The 14,992-nt window shown below is 41.2% G+C and overlaps 1 protein-coding gene across 6 annotated transcripts in view; it reads right to left on the bottom strand.

Moving 5' to 3' along the window:
* SFMBT1 (Scm like with four mbt domains 1) overlaps positions 1-14,992 on the bottom strand; it is an 88,927-nt gene that overhangs the window by 35,493 nt on the left and 38,442 nt on the right. For 2 of the 6 annotated variants that reach the window (XM_071755645.1, XM_071755649.1), the window contains exon 1: positions 7,231-7,416. The exons of 3 other annotated variants lie outside the window; for them this stretch is intronic. The gene's annotated coding sequence lies outside the window, so the exon portion shown is untranslated. Of the gene's footprint in view, positions 1-4,170; positions 4,289-7,230; positions 7,417-14,992 lie in introns of those variants that run through there. One more of the 6 variants, XM_071755647.1, reaches the window with a different exon arrangement.

Raw genomic sequence — 14,992 nt, 5'->3', positions numbered from 1 at the left:
ATTCTAGAAAAAATGTATTTCCTAAGTCAGTTAGTTATAAAACCTGACTTTCAACATCTCTCCAGCATCCCAACATGTCAGTCTGCTAACCAAACCAGAAATTTTTGTCCTGCAGAACATCTGAAAATGGCACATGTGAAAAAATACCCTGAAACCAGCTGTTTTTCACACCTTCATTTTACTACACACATGCACACACATTGTTTTGTAATCATGCAAGCTGGAGGTATTCCTGTCCCAATGTGTACTAGGAGAAAATATCCTTTTTTTTTTTTTTTCGTAAAGCTATGAGATTTAAAAAAAACAAACAAAAAACTCAAACAAAAGCCAACCAATCAACAGCCACAAATGAAACCAAAACACCCCCCACCCCCCCCCGCCAAAAAAGCCCCACCACAAAATAAATAATGATAATAAAAAACCCAAAGTCTAAAACCTACCAGGCTAAAAGGAAAAAACAAACCAACAAAAAAACAGAAAAGAGAGGAACAGAAATGCACTCCTAATTTTTTTTTATGAGAAGCCATAACTTTCAAACCTACTCCCATGAGCAGTATTTCACAATTAATGGTAGAAACCAAGGGTCTAAACCAAGTCCAATAGTTCAGTGCAGCAGCATTTGTATTACACTGGCATTCAAATAAGTAGCTTGTGAACTACAGCTGGTCTGAAAAATTCTAACAATTTTTTTTTTCCTTTGAAATCTATTTAATTGTTAAAAAATGGAAGTATTTTGAAGAAGTAGTTCTATCTATTACAGGGAAGTTCAGGTAGGAGAATGCCTGCTCCTGCCAGCCTGCCTGCCCAGACCCTCAGCAGTTTCTCCAAGCAAACCCAGAAGGCAGCTCTCTTAACCCAGGGCATGGGGTCTGGGGCCAGAAAGGGCATTGGGACTGCTCCTGCTGATAGCAGTATCTTGAGGCTTCCATGGTCCCCATGCAAACAAGTTAATCAAGATATGCCTTCACCATTTAGACACAAAGAATTTGGAAAGAGGAGGAAAAAAAAAAAAAAAAAAAAAAAAAAAAAAAAAAAAAAAAGGAAAAAACCACCCCAAACCCAATCAAACTCCAAACCTTCCCGAAGTACCATAACTCTGTTTTGTGGGGGATTTCCACAGCTTAATTGTAAAATGCTGTGTAGCAGGCTGCAAATGCCCTGAGCATGCCTGTGGAACACCCGGGCTTGCAAGCTGGCAATGTCCCACAACTAAACCCAACTCCCAGTTACACTTTGCAAGTGAGATGCTGAAGTTGTATTGTAGACCAAGCTACAGTTTTTGGCATTTATTTTAGGGGACTGCAATGCAGAGCTCTGAAAAGCCTGTCTGGAATCTCCTGTACACAACACTTGTAGCTTCATTTGCACACAAATAAAACAACAAACTTGAACAGAATTAAATATCCACCAACAGTGCTCTGTGATGTACTAAGTTCACAAATACAAACAAAGGCAACTTCAAAAATTTTCATTATATGCAAGGCTAAAAATTCTTTAAATCAAGAAGAGGTATCATTGCTCCTACTGAATGGCAGCTTAAAGCTACAAAAATCCTTTGCTGCTCAAAAAAAGGCCCTGCTCAGTGTTGCTACAAGGTCACAAGTTAACTCCCCATTCTGCTCTGTCTCTATGAGAAAGTTACTGAGAAATGAAGCACAGGAACCAACTCTATCATAATCTCCCCTGGTTCCTCACATCCCAAGGAATGTTCCTCCTGTAGACAGCCTGGCAGGCTTGGCTTCCATGAGTCCTGTCCTTCATGGAGTAGCACTGGAAGATTATGCCACTCCATGGTTTTCACACAGCAAAGAACTAACCAACAAAATACTTTTTAATCATTAATCAAAATATTTCTTGGTAATGGCCTAGTGTAAAGCTATCAGCTGTCACACTGCTCAGCCAAAACAAAGGCAATGCTGTGAAAAACATGGAGTGAAACATGTAGTCCAACATCTCTGGAGCTATGCCACTTGTTTCTAATACCATATCCCTAGCAAAGTACCCTCAGAATTTAATTGCAATTAAGATATTTTCAGTTTATGGGATCCAGCTCTCAATTTAACTGACATAAAACTGATTTCACTTCTTGCAACATAGAAATATTTAAGATACCTCTCCTCCCCCCCACCCAAAAAAAAAAGCAAAAAAAAAAAAAAGCCAAACACCAAAGAACCTGTTTATTTTAAAGACGCCAAATGCTGGCAGCTCCTGTTGAAGTTGATTGATATTCTGCCCAAGTCAAGTTGGGTAGTTATTCAGGATTTCATAAGTAGCTCTGGTGTTTTATGTACACAAAATTGAAAGTGCTTGTAATTAGCACCCGCCAGGGCTGATGCTTTCAGTCTGGCACCCCAAAGCTTATCTTTTGATAAATCTCGAGGGTAGGGAGCACAAGTGCTTCTGGAACAGAGCTGATTTAGAAATTCTTTGGACTCTTCAGTCTCACTTCTGCATTTCAAACCCCTTTTCAGCACATGAAATATTCAGATGTTAGCAACTGGAGGCAGCATTAAAAACAGTTACAGTTCATTAAAGCCAGATGGTTCACTTGAATATTGAAAAGAAATCAAACATAAGTTGGATGTGGAATTAAAGTAAATCAGCTGATGTCTGAGGCTTAATACTATTTTAAAACAAAGGCACATGAGACAATGTGGGCATGAGACACCCCTACGGACTGGGGAAGAAGCTACGGAGAGCATCAGGTTTCAGCGAATTCCTTCCTGCAAAGGCATCCAGTAAAATCTATTTCAACACCCTGTGCCTTCCATACAGAGCTTCACTCTACACAGGCAGGCAGCAAACCCGCTGCAGAGGTCTGACAGAGCAGGGATGAGATTCTTCAGCACTCAAAAACCTTCAGCTCTGCCACTGAATAGTGAGACAAATCTACTGCCAACACCACCAGGAAAGGTAAAGGTCTTTTTTGCTATTCTTGAGCCATACCCTGGAGGCAGGAGAAGTGGGGGTAAACGTCCTCTTATGACCATTCACACACTATCTGTGCTTTTTCACTTCAAAGAAATACTCATTAGACGTTCCCCATGAGGAGAGATGGCACACGCCCTTTATCTGAAGACTTTTTGCAACAACTTTCTTCCTGTGAAACTGCCGACTATGCCGCAGTGTCCTGTTCAGCCAGCCCATCACCTGATGGGTCCAGTGCTGGCAGTGGAGATTCTTGTTAGCATTTCAGAAAGCAAAACTACTCAGGACAAAAGCAGCCCTCTATTACAAACTTCTGTGAGAAAAACATTCAGAAAGAACAATGCAAAGTACAGAACAGGTACAGACAAGAGCCCAACACCCCTTTTCCCACTGCACAACTGGAACCACCAGTTGCTTCTGGGCTTCCTTGAGTGGGGGAACTCTGTGACCCTCTCACTGAGTAATTCTCATGCACCTTATTCACACAAAAGTTCAATGTCAAAGTTTTCTGTAGTTAAGATCTAGGACTCTGATGACAAAATTAGTTGGAAGATGAGACTTTTCCTTCACAGAAAGAAAACTGCAATAACACCACACTCCAGCAGACCCAGTCCTGCTGCTGGGACAGGGGGGTACAGAGCCTCCAGCACAACTGCAGCTACACCCTGCCACCAGCTCCACTCACAGCCCTCTGCTTTTATTATTATTATTGCAGAAACAAGTGACTTCCACAGCCTGCAAAAAACCCCAAACTTCAATGGATTTAACCTTTTCCCTAATCTAACACCACTACAGTTAATCACGCACACAGAGGCATCAGCTGCCCCTTGTGCAACATAAAGATGAAACAGTGACTCTGGGGGAGAAGGGAGCAGGTTGCAAAGCAAGATTTGTATGTGCTGGGTACTTGCAGGCCACACATAATATCAACATAGAAGCAGATCTAAACCAGCCAAAACGCAGCTGCAAAGGGTCCTTTACCCTAAGAGATAAGCCAGGCCAAGAACATCAAGCCTTTGGAAAACACATTTTGACTCCCTCCAAGGACAAAGAGACTCCACCAGGCCTGAGTCTCTGACAAACTGAGACAGGAGATAGGAGAAATTAAAAAGAACCAGATAGGATGACTACTTCAGTTGAAGTGGTTTAAATTCCAGTAGAATGAAAAAAGCCCATAAATCTATAGTACAAACAGAATCCAACATAATAAACTAAAGCCAATTTTAATTTCGGTCCACTTACAATGTGTGGTAATTGATTCCTCATAAACATTTTGATAAAATCCATTACAGGTACACTGGTGAGTTTCCTCTAACAATGGCTTGGAGTACCATTTCTTAGTATTTTCAGCACAAAAAAAGTAAGTTACTTAGTAAGCAAATTTCTTAACCTGAACCAAAATTAAATCTGATGGAGAATTTTTATTTTCCAGCGACTGATTGCAAGTTTCATTCCCTCATCTGTAGCCATGTGCTTGCAGTACAGAAACACCCAACCCTCCCACATGTGGTCAATACACTTCCTTAAAACAGCCATACCCTTTTGGGGGAAAACATAACAAAGTCTGGCTATATGCTGCTGCCAACTCTGGAGAAAGATACAGCTGATTACTTATCACAGCAAATCAGCAACCATCTCCATCAGGGCACAAGGGCAGGTATTTGCCTCCTGTGAAAAAAAATCTCACACCTGAAATCAGAGCTGAGAGAGGCAAAAGCAAACAGATATTCAGGACAAAAGAAGAAATTTTTAACATCTCTGATGGTAAGGAACTGTTTAAAACTCACTGATTAGCAAATGTCTGCATGATCACTTCTGCTACACTTGGATAAGTGACTCACCAAACCCTACACTGCCACAGGAGGGTGTGAGCCACCAATCCTTTGCTCACTCTCCTGATTTTCAACTCCATTCACACAGTGCAAGAGCAGGGCAGGCACAAAACCCGGGGTATAGGTCTCATTTCTTGTGTCCTGTGATTCAACAACCACATCACTGCTTCTCCAAGTGCCCATTAACTATTCCTCTGCATGCACAGCACCAGAAGGACAGAACACAGCTGTCAGCCAGGACATTCACATTATTTTCTTGTGAAGGTATTGTACATACCTACTTCTATGCCCTCCTGTCTTGCCCCATCCTCCTGTCATTCACCCTGCTGGAGCCCTCAACAGAGCTCCTAGTTTTCCAAGAAAGGTTCTCCAAGTCCTGTACTTCAGGCAAGCTCCTATTTCTCCAAGACTTTTAGAGCCAAAATTGGGCTTACGACCTCTCTTGTAATTTTGTCTTCTTTTATTTAGTCACTAGAGTTGGAAGCCTCGATAACACGCAGATATTTTCTAACTTTTATTTGTATAAATTTTTTCACAAGCAGATGCCTTCTTAGCATCTGACCCTCCACAAACAAAAAGACAAAGTGGAAGACTTCTTATAATCTCCAATTTAGGCTGTAATTCTGGTTTTCTAAAGCCATTTTAAGTGCTGTTCTGTGACAAGCAAAAATCAGTTTCAGGGGCTTCTGGAGGGAAGAAAACTACCTGCCACAGAGCCCTTGGCTCAGCACTGTTAGCACACTCCAGATCTTTCAAGACAGCCCTACAAGGCCCAGAACAGAGATACAGACAGGCAAAAGAAAGTGTGATGCTTCTGTAACAAAGTAATGACACCACTACTGATTTTATTAAAGACACAGCTGACAAGGGAATTATCCTGTTCAACATGGAGAAGGGAAACCTTGGGCTGACCTGCAGCTCTTTAAAGCATTATTTTTACACACACATACACTTAACAGTGGGTCTGTAAACAGGAGCTTATTTGTTTGATTCTGTAAGGATTTATCAAAGATAAATAGATTACCTTATCACCTTTTATTACAGGTATGATCAACATCTTCTTGAGGCCATCTTGAGAGCATATTGGGTGCTCCAAAACAAAAGCAAAACCTCCCTATGTTATTCCTATATTTAGAAAATGAATAGCAGGGGCAGCTGTGTTTCTGTATTTTTTACAGTTGCTACACCAACTGTAACCAGTTGGTTACTCTGAGCATACCACTTTTCACTATCACCCCTCTAACCTGCCTCTTAGAGTCAAACTGTACAATTTGTTCTTTTTTTTAACAGCTCACAGGGACACTATGCTGGTGACAAACCTTCAGGAGCTCTGGCTGCAGACTTCACCTTGCATAGTTAAGTTCTGCCTAAGAACAACAGCAGCAACCAAAAACCCAACCATCCCTCATGAGACATTGTTATTTCATCAAAAGCAGTCAGAATTTCTCAAGTTTCAACCCCTCTAGTCTCTCTCTACCAAGACTCTACTCTTGTCAACTTATTTGGGCTTTGTCCTTGCAAGGACAGAAATTGTGTTCATTTTAATGCTTGCCTCCTGCTTCTTGTGAAAGAAGCTCTCCTGGATACATGGCACAGGACTCCTGCAAACCCTTTCATCTTTTTGCCTGCCAAGAGTGTGCCAAGAGTGTGCTCAAGTGTTCTTATCTGTACAGCTTCTGTATGGCCTCTGAGAACAAAACCCATTTAACATGAAGATTATTTATGTATATATATGCAAATAGGAACTACTACCATCAGAGTTAGATTACTTATTAAAACTTACTATATTCCTCTATCACACCTGCACTGCAATCTCTGCTCACTTGACTGGTACTCATAAATGTTCCACCCTTCCACTTTCCTGCTACCTCCTGTAAATGTATTTTTACAGGGAACTCAAAGCTGTTCATCCCTCCCATTGCAACGGCAACACTGAGACTCCTCAAAAGAACTGCACTTGAAGAACACACCCTGTGTTCCTTATATTTCCAAGGAAATTCTCAGAACATATGGGGAGGCACAGGATCTACTGTGGAGAATCCAGAGCGCAGCCACCAATAGCAACCCAGGGTTTATGGTAAGCCACCTGGCTCCAGAGCATACTCCTCACCTTCCAAAGGAAAGTAAGCAGAAGACTACAAGCACCTCTGCAGGGCAGGTTAGCCAGCCTGCACCACTGCAATAACAAAAACATCTTTTTTGTTCCAAGGGTTTAATTAAAAAAAAAAAAAAAAAAAAAAAAAAAGAGCCTCAATTTATGAAATATTCCCAGAGGTTGCCACAAACAAAGTGGGCAGAACACCAGCACACACTGCTCTGTCTGCACTGAACCAGCAAATCCCAAAGTTACTTACAGACTTTCAAATCATCACTTCTTTGCACACAGACACCTTCAGGACTCACACAAGTGTAACATTCTTACATAGCAGCATCCCAGCTGCACTGCCCGGCCCTCCAGCACAGCCCTTACCCTGCTGGTAGCAAAGGAAATGTGTTTGCAGCGCCCCAGCCTGCAGCAGGAACAGAGCTGGCGGGGCCACCACAGTCTGGACCACCAACGGAGGCGGCTGGGCCACCACAGCCACGGCAGGGCAGGCACAGGGTCCCAGCACACAGCCAGGGCAGACACTGCTTCTGTATCTGGGGAACTTAGAAACATGGAATCATGGAACCATAGAATCATAGAATGGTCTGGGTTGGAAGGGACCTTAAAGATCATTTTGTTTCAACCAGACACCTCCCACTAGACAGGGTTTCTCTAAGTCCCATCCAACCTGCACTGGAACACTTCCAGTGATTTGGTCTCCACAGCTTCTCTGGATAACCTGGTCCAGTGTCTTACCACTATCAAAGTAAAGAATTTCCTCCTAATGTCTCACTCCTATCTCCCCTGTTCCAGTTTTAAGCCATTATCCCTTGTCCTCTCACTACACACTCTTGTCAGAAGTCCCTCTCCAGCTCTCTTGTTGGCTCCCTTCAGCTACTGGAAGGCTGCTATAAAATCTCCCAGGAACCTCCTCTTCTCTAGGCTGAAAAACTCTTAACTCTCTTAGCCTGTCTTCATAGGAGAGGTGCTCCAGCCCACTGATCACCTTCATGGCTCTCCTCTGGACTCACTTCAGAGCACCATATCCTCTGATCCTGGCAGCTCCAGAACAGGATGCAGTACTCCAGGTGGGGTCTTATAAGAGCAGAGTAGAAGGTGAGAATCACCTCCCTTGACCAGCTTGCCACACTTCTTTTGATGCAGCCCAGGATATGATTGGCTTTCTGGGCAGCAAGAGCACACTGCCAGATCATGCTGACCTTGTCATCATCACCCCCAAGTCCTTCTCCTCAGAGCTGTTTTCTATCCAATCTCTAGCCAACCTGTATTTGTTTGGGATTGTCCCCCACCCAGGTGCAGCACCTTACAGCGCTTGGCCTTGCAGAATTGCAAATAATGTGACCAAGCTCACCTCTCAAGCCTGTCAAAGTCCTTCTGGATGGCATCCCTTCCCTCCAATGTATTGAGCTCACCACAGTTTGGTGCTGCAGCAAGCTTGCTGAAGGTGCACTTTCTACTGTCCGTGTTGCCAACAAAGATGTTAAATAGCACAGGTTAAACATGTTTATGTCAGAGCCTCTGACCTCAGGTTATATACAGTAGGTTGCTGGCATTACACAAACAAATAAACAAAAACCTCACAGCAGATTGAAAGTTTACAGCCTGGCAATCCTTTCTGCCTTGAAAACATGGAAATATCATATATGAATGTGCATTTTTATTAGCATACAAAATACTTAGCAGAGGAAAAGAGAGTCCCCTTTGAAACAAAAAAGGACCTTTAAGTCAGCCTTTTATTAGAGCAGTTTGTACATCAGAGAAAAAACAAACAAACAATAGTCTATTTTTTTTAATTCTGCAGATGGAATATTTCCAATCCCAACTCCTGCCTTAAGTCCAGTTGCTGCCAGGATTTGACTCACTGCCTGGATATGCCTGACTATACACGTAACACACTTAAAAACTGGAAATCCTGGTTAATAAAGGCTGAAACATTAGGTCTAGCTCACCAAATTATGAGATCTGCCTTTGCAACCTGTGCTGCACTACCCAGCTGGTAAAGCAATTTCCATGAGACTACCCCCTAAGTGTAGGTGAGAATGTAAAAGTCACGGCTCTGTTCCCAGCTAATTCAGATGCCACTGGACAGCCAGAGCATTCACTTGACAAAGGAACAATACACAACAGTGTGCCCCAAAATGTTCCTTTGTATTTATACCTGGTTACATGTAGAAGAATTGTTTAGTTTGGTTCTCCAACATTTAAGATAGTGGAGCTTTTGCCAAGTCATCCAGGTTCGTTTTTTAAATGCAATCATTCTGCATTTCTGCAGCATTATTCTGCTTTCTCTATCTACTTCCTACAGCACACAGACTACACAAATACTGGGGGTTATCAGTCAAATTAAAAAAAAAAAAAAAAAAGAACAGACTGCTCTGTTTACATTGTCAACTTTTTATTACTTATCTTATAGCACAAATACAATTGCCTAAAGTTACAAGTTGGATAAGAAGATGAAGGAAGAATGTGAAATTGCTGCTGCTCCCAAGCCCCAGCCAACAGCTTGGCAACTTCTTATCCTCTGGCAGCAGGAACAACTAAACATTCTGCCAGTAACATGTAGTATTAGTGGTGAGAGGAAATAGCTCAAATTAAGGAGAAAATTACTCCTGCCTTTACTTCTGAATCCCTAGTACATTGGAATATTGAATCCCACACAACATAATGACCCAATGCAGCCTGCTGCCCAACAGCAAGCGATAAGTTAAGCAAGATAAGGAAGAGTTAAGCTGCCAGCAGCAAGGTACCAGCCACCAGATCACCCAACCCTTCAAAATTTGGTTGTGTAGCCTTAATGTGAAGTGTACATCCCAGCAAACAGCACTATGAAACAGCTGGTTTCTCAGCTTCCCCACAATAACTACATGACATAGGCCAGGACAGGGTTCTAGTTGAGACTTTTTAAGTGAAATGATGAAACTTTTTGTCAGTCACCACCAGCCTGTTCTTCTGGCTTGAAATAATAAAGCACAGAACTTGCTCAGATACTGTTCAAGAGACAACTCTGAGCCAAAGCCCTAGAGAGCAACCTGTGGAGAGCTACAGGTGGCAAAGGGGACTGTGGGAGCACTTAGCAACTATTAGCTCCAAAAGAAAAAAGAAAATCACATTCTTTCCATAGCCCTTCCCTTGCTAAGTGGTAGAAGAGAAAGCACCAATGGATGGATATAATTAAGGATAGAATGCTCAGCTATCTACTATGTGAGAGAAAGGTATAAAAACTGCAAAGATACTTTAGGCAGTTAACAAAGATACAAATTCATCTGTAAGTGCCCGAAACATAAAAATTACTGAAGATACCTGCAAAATTTCATCTGTTAGACCACCAGATTTAGCAACTAACTTCAATGCATGTAAGACATCAGACCTGTGGATAAAGTATGAAGGTCAATGCAGTCTTAACAAAGTTACAATAAACACCTCCATATTACAGCTAAGATGCTTGACATAGTCAAACAACTTGTATTCTGTCCAAGTGTTATAGGAAAGTCTTTGATCAAACCTGAATAGGACACAATTGGCTCAGCAAGTTGACCAACATGACTTGAGGCATGTAAGGGTGAAAAAAACATTGAATCGTCTTCTAAATCCTTTTTTGAAATTGAACTCCTATTCCAGAGAAGAATCTAATGGATGTCACCACTGGAGACAATACGTCAATTAACAGAGAATAAGTGGAGGGGAAAAGAAGGTACTTCACAAATATGACATTTAAAAAAAAAAAAAATCAATTGTATGAAATGCTTTTAACATGTAAAAACATACTCCTACTAGTTTCCTTCCTTTGTCGTGTCACTGAAATAGTACATGACCCAGAGTAAGATAATATATCACACCCTTTTCTCAGAAGAACTCCTAAACCACAAGCTACACACAGAAAGAGCAAATGTTCCTCAGATGTCAGCACAACCACAGGACAAATTCAGACCCCATCAGACACTGAGGGCTCACATCACCTCCAGACGTTTGAGATGCACGATAATGTTCAGCCTAACATCAAGGACATTTATTCCTAAGGACACTCTCCACTGCACCAATAGAAAAGTTTTAAGGTAAGAGGCTAAACCCTATTTATCAACACGTTGACATCTACTTATAGATCCAGCTTTCCTAGAAGACACAAGAACTTCAACACAACCAGCACAAGTGGTGCTTTTCAGTGCACATCACCTCTGGACCTACAGCAAATCTCCTAGATTTGGGTTTAGTAATTGATTTGCTGGTTCAGCCTCAGGTTCCTATTTTAAAAATATTGGCACTGTATTAGGGCACAACAAAGGCAGTGGCATTTCATGAATGCTTCTTACAAACACGGAGTGTCAGGATTTCTTCCTGGAGTAAACAGCTCAGGGCAGTCAAATTGTCAAGGGCAAGCTACAGTGAAAATTAAGATGGAAAATATCTCGTTTCATAGTCTGTAGTTTTGATACTATAGAATTTCAGTTTAAATAATTCAAGTTTAAATCATTTCCATTCCAGAAAAAATGAAGAATTTGTATTTGGTTTTACACACACTTAAACATACAATCTATATAGACAGATGCAACTGTGAATCAAACTGCTGCCCCACAGACAGAAAATCTATTTCAACAAGCAATTGCACTAAGAAAAAAAGCATGATTACAAATAAAAGCTGCAGAAGAGAACAGGGCGAAGTTTTATCAAAAACACTCATCACAACAGATAGAGCTGGATCGAAAGAGACTTAGAACTCAGAATCTTCCTCCTGAAGTAACTAACTGACTCCTAGGTAGCCAACATAGGTCACAAAACTTGGAAATAGAATGGTGAAAGCCTGTGGCTGCAGAAATTGCCTTCAGCAAATGAAATAGAGGATCATGTTCCCTAGCAAGGAGTCTGTGCTCCCTCCCTCCAGAAAGCAAGCTTCAATCTACCATGTGAACTCAAGTGCTGGAGCAAACACATTTGGGAAGTGATAAATGGAAGGAGGATTTTAACAAGTGACACCCACACCCAACACTCATTTAACATGCTCTACAAAGCCACCTCATCATCCAGACCAGCAGCTCTCAGGCCTCGCTTTCAGAAAAGCTAATAAGCAGTTTTTTTCATTTCAGATGAAATGCCAGTAGCACAGAGAGTAAAACAGTAGCAGGTTTCACCTATCCAGTAAGGACACATCCTCTTCTTTCCCTAGAAGATCAGCTCCAGCATCAAATCAATGCACGTGACCTCTATGCCATGCAAATGTTAGACCTTGGCAGGACTCCAGTAATTTCCTACTTACAGGCATTCCCTAATTTTAAAGCAAAAACACAACTATGAATTACCATCTTAAAGCAGGGAGGAAGCCAAAAACAAAACCACAGTCCTACTATGCATAGGACCCATTGGGGAATGTATCTTAAAGGCTATGTCCTTTTCCTCAAGTCTCAAAATGTAACTCTAAGAACTTCTAATTCAATTTTTATTAAATATACTAGTCTCAACTATTTGAGCCAAAATTGCCACCTCAAGTCAGAAATCCTAGATGTGGCAAAATTCAGCTCCCTTCAGTGCAAATTTAAAGATCCCTTAACAAAAGGAGTGTTGGGGGCAGATTATCCTACAGCCACTGGTCAAAGAAAGCCCTCTGCACTCTGAGCTTGGCAGCCAGATTGCGACTTTGATCCCCAGCCCATTTTCTGGGTTTCCTGGGCACTCTCAAACAACTCCAGCACTGTCACCACAAGATGCATTCTCACCTGTGCTTTATCTTCTGAAGATAGCATTGCTGATGAAATGTCACAATCCCTGTGGAAGTAGGAACTCTTGAGTGTAATCATCTCAGATTAATCTAATCTAAGTTACTTTAAATCTGCTTCAACAAGATTCAGCAGCTCAGTGCAGGACCTATCACTCCCATGAGAAATGATAAATCTGCAGACAAGGTTACCTGATTTCCTACACTGGGAGTGTAGGAAAGCCCATGGTGGAGGCAGGATCAGAAGCAGCTCATCAGTCCTGTGTGCAGCTGTATGAGCTGATGAAATGGTGTATCTGTCAGGTATTAATGGTGCTTCAGATTGTAACAGCAAAAATAAGTGTACTTTTTCCCAATGGTGACAAATATGAGCTTACTGACACTGCTCAAATGCTAAGAGCAAAGCCAGCAATATTGAGTAACTAGACAGAAATATCTGAATTATTTAGTAGACAGTGCAGAAGTAAAAGCCAAAGCATGATCTGACCAAGAAAACAAACAGAAGAAAAAACAAGAGGGCAATCAGTTTTCTGTTGAAAAGAACAGCTGACTGAAGGATTAGGACAGCAGCCATGGCAGAATGGAGGGTGTGACTTCAGGGCCAAGGACTGGGACAAGCAGCACTTCTCCTTTCTGAGAGACAATCACCACATTGACTGAGCTGCAACATGAAACAGATTTTTTTTTGTTTACAGATAATCTTTCTGAACCACCACCACAAAAAAAAAAGTACTCCTTAGGTAGTATCAGAAAATGTGTATTTTAACCACTCCTTTTAATAATCCTGTACCAACTGATCATGGCTAACATTTCTTCAAAGGGAACATTTCTTCCTCATTTAACTTACAAAACTGTCTCCTGCAAATGACATTTTATTTATAGCAGTGATATTTGCTGTATAACTGATTGGGGAAGGCTGCAAATGAGCATCATTGCATATATATGGAAAACAATGATAAAGCATTCATCAAAAAGCTACAGACGATTTAAATATTCAAATAAGGCAATCTGCATAACCCCCACCTGAATTTTAATTTTGCACAACTTATTTCATAGCTTTATGCTGTATATTATCTGTGCAAGCTAATTTTAATCAACAGAAGAACGACTTCTCACGCTTTAAGAAGTGTCCACCAAGTCCTGGAGTCATATTAATTTTAATTCTTGGACTGAAGGTACAGGAGGCTTTACCTGAAGGAGGAAAGATTATTTTTTCAAAGTCTAAGTGCTCAAGACAAGAGGGCAAAAGACACCTGTGAGCCTCAGTAAGGTTCTGGTGGCAGTGAACTGCATCCTCACCTGCCACGATACAAGATCATAACTTGTAGTTCTCTTAAATGCAAGCTATTAAAACATGAAGGAGAGAAAAACAATGCTGCAGAGGTAAGGGAGGTCAGACATCTCAGCAAACAGCCTTTATGCTGGAGCAACCCTTTCCAGAGGAGCAGGAGGACCAAGTTTTGGAGGATGCCACAAAGAACAGGCTTGTACCAAGCAGGTCAAAAAGATGCACTCACAAACTGACAGGCTAAAGCCACATGACAGCTTTTGATCTGGTATTACTAAGAAAGCACTTAAGTTAAAAAAAAACAACACAATCCCCTTGTAGCAAGACCAAGCAATGCAGTGAAGGCCAGAACATACAAACCCACTATGTTCACACTTCATATGCTGCAAAGACAACAGATAAAGAAGATCAGGTTCTCTTGATCACATCTTATGCTGAAATCTTGAAAAAGCCAGATTCTTCAAGTCTTTCTTTCCAGACCATGGGATTTTAAATGTTACCTTCTGCGTGTGCTCATGTAGTGGTACTGCTTACATTTTCAACATTTTTGATTGTGGAGAACAACTATTGCTCTGGAAATAGCACTGTTTCATCCATAGTTTTGTTGGGATTAAAAAGTAAGAACACCAGAATATTTCTCAGACAAGAAAAAGACTTTTAGCACCACTCAATTCCTTGATAACAGAATAACTCAAGAACTATAATGCCTGAAAAGCTTAAATTTGACACAAAAAACTTCAAGAAAGAAAGCATTTTAGGCTCTTTCCCATGGCACACACAAAACTGGGAAGAGGGAAAATGGTGGGTCATTAAAAACAATCACTGCAATGTTCTCTTAAGGTTCAGAGAAGCAAATGAATGGATAAGCACCTAGAATATATCCAGTTGCTTTAGAAAGAAAATTTTCTCTTGCAAACATTAACTAGTTGGTTCAGCAATTTCCACAAAGGAGCTGGGGACAAAGCAAATGAAATGCCTTAGCAAAATACTTGGTAATATATTTTACTGACCTACAACACGCTGTTGTGGCAAATCTCTTCTACATTTAAAATTCCTGTCCTACAGGGCCCACTTACTGGCACTTCAGGGTCAAAGTGAGCACTCCTGAGATCTAAAGAATGTAGGGAAAAATA

The sequence above is a fragment of the Heliangelus exortis genome, chromosome 12, assembly GCF_036169615.1.
Source record: "Heliangelus exortis chromosome 12, bHelExo1.hap1, whole genome shotgun sequence".
Taxonomy (NCBI): Eukaryota; Metazoa; Chordata; class Aves; order Apodiformes; family Trochilidae; genus Heliangelus; species Heliangelus exortis.
This window is presented reverse-complemented; position numbering and strand designations above follow the sequence as displayed.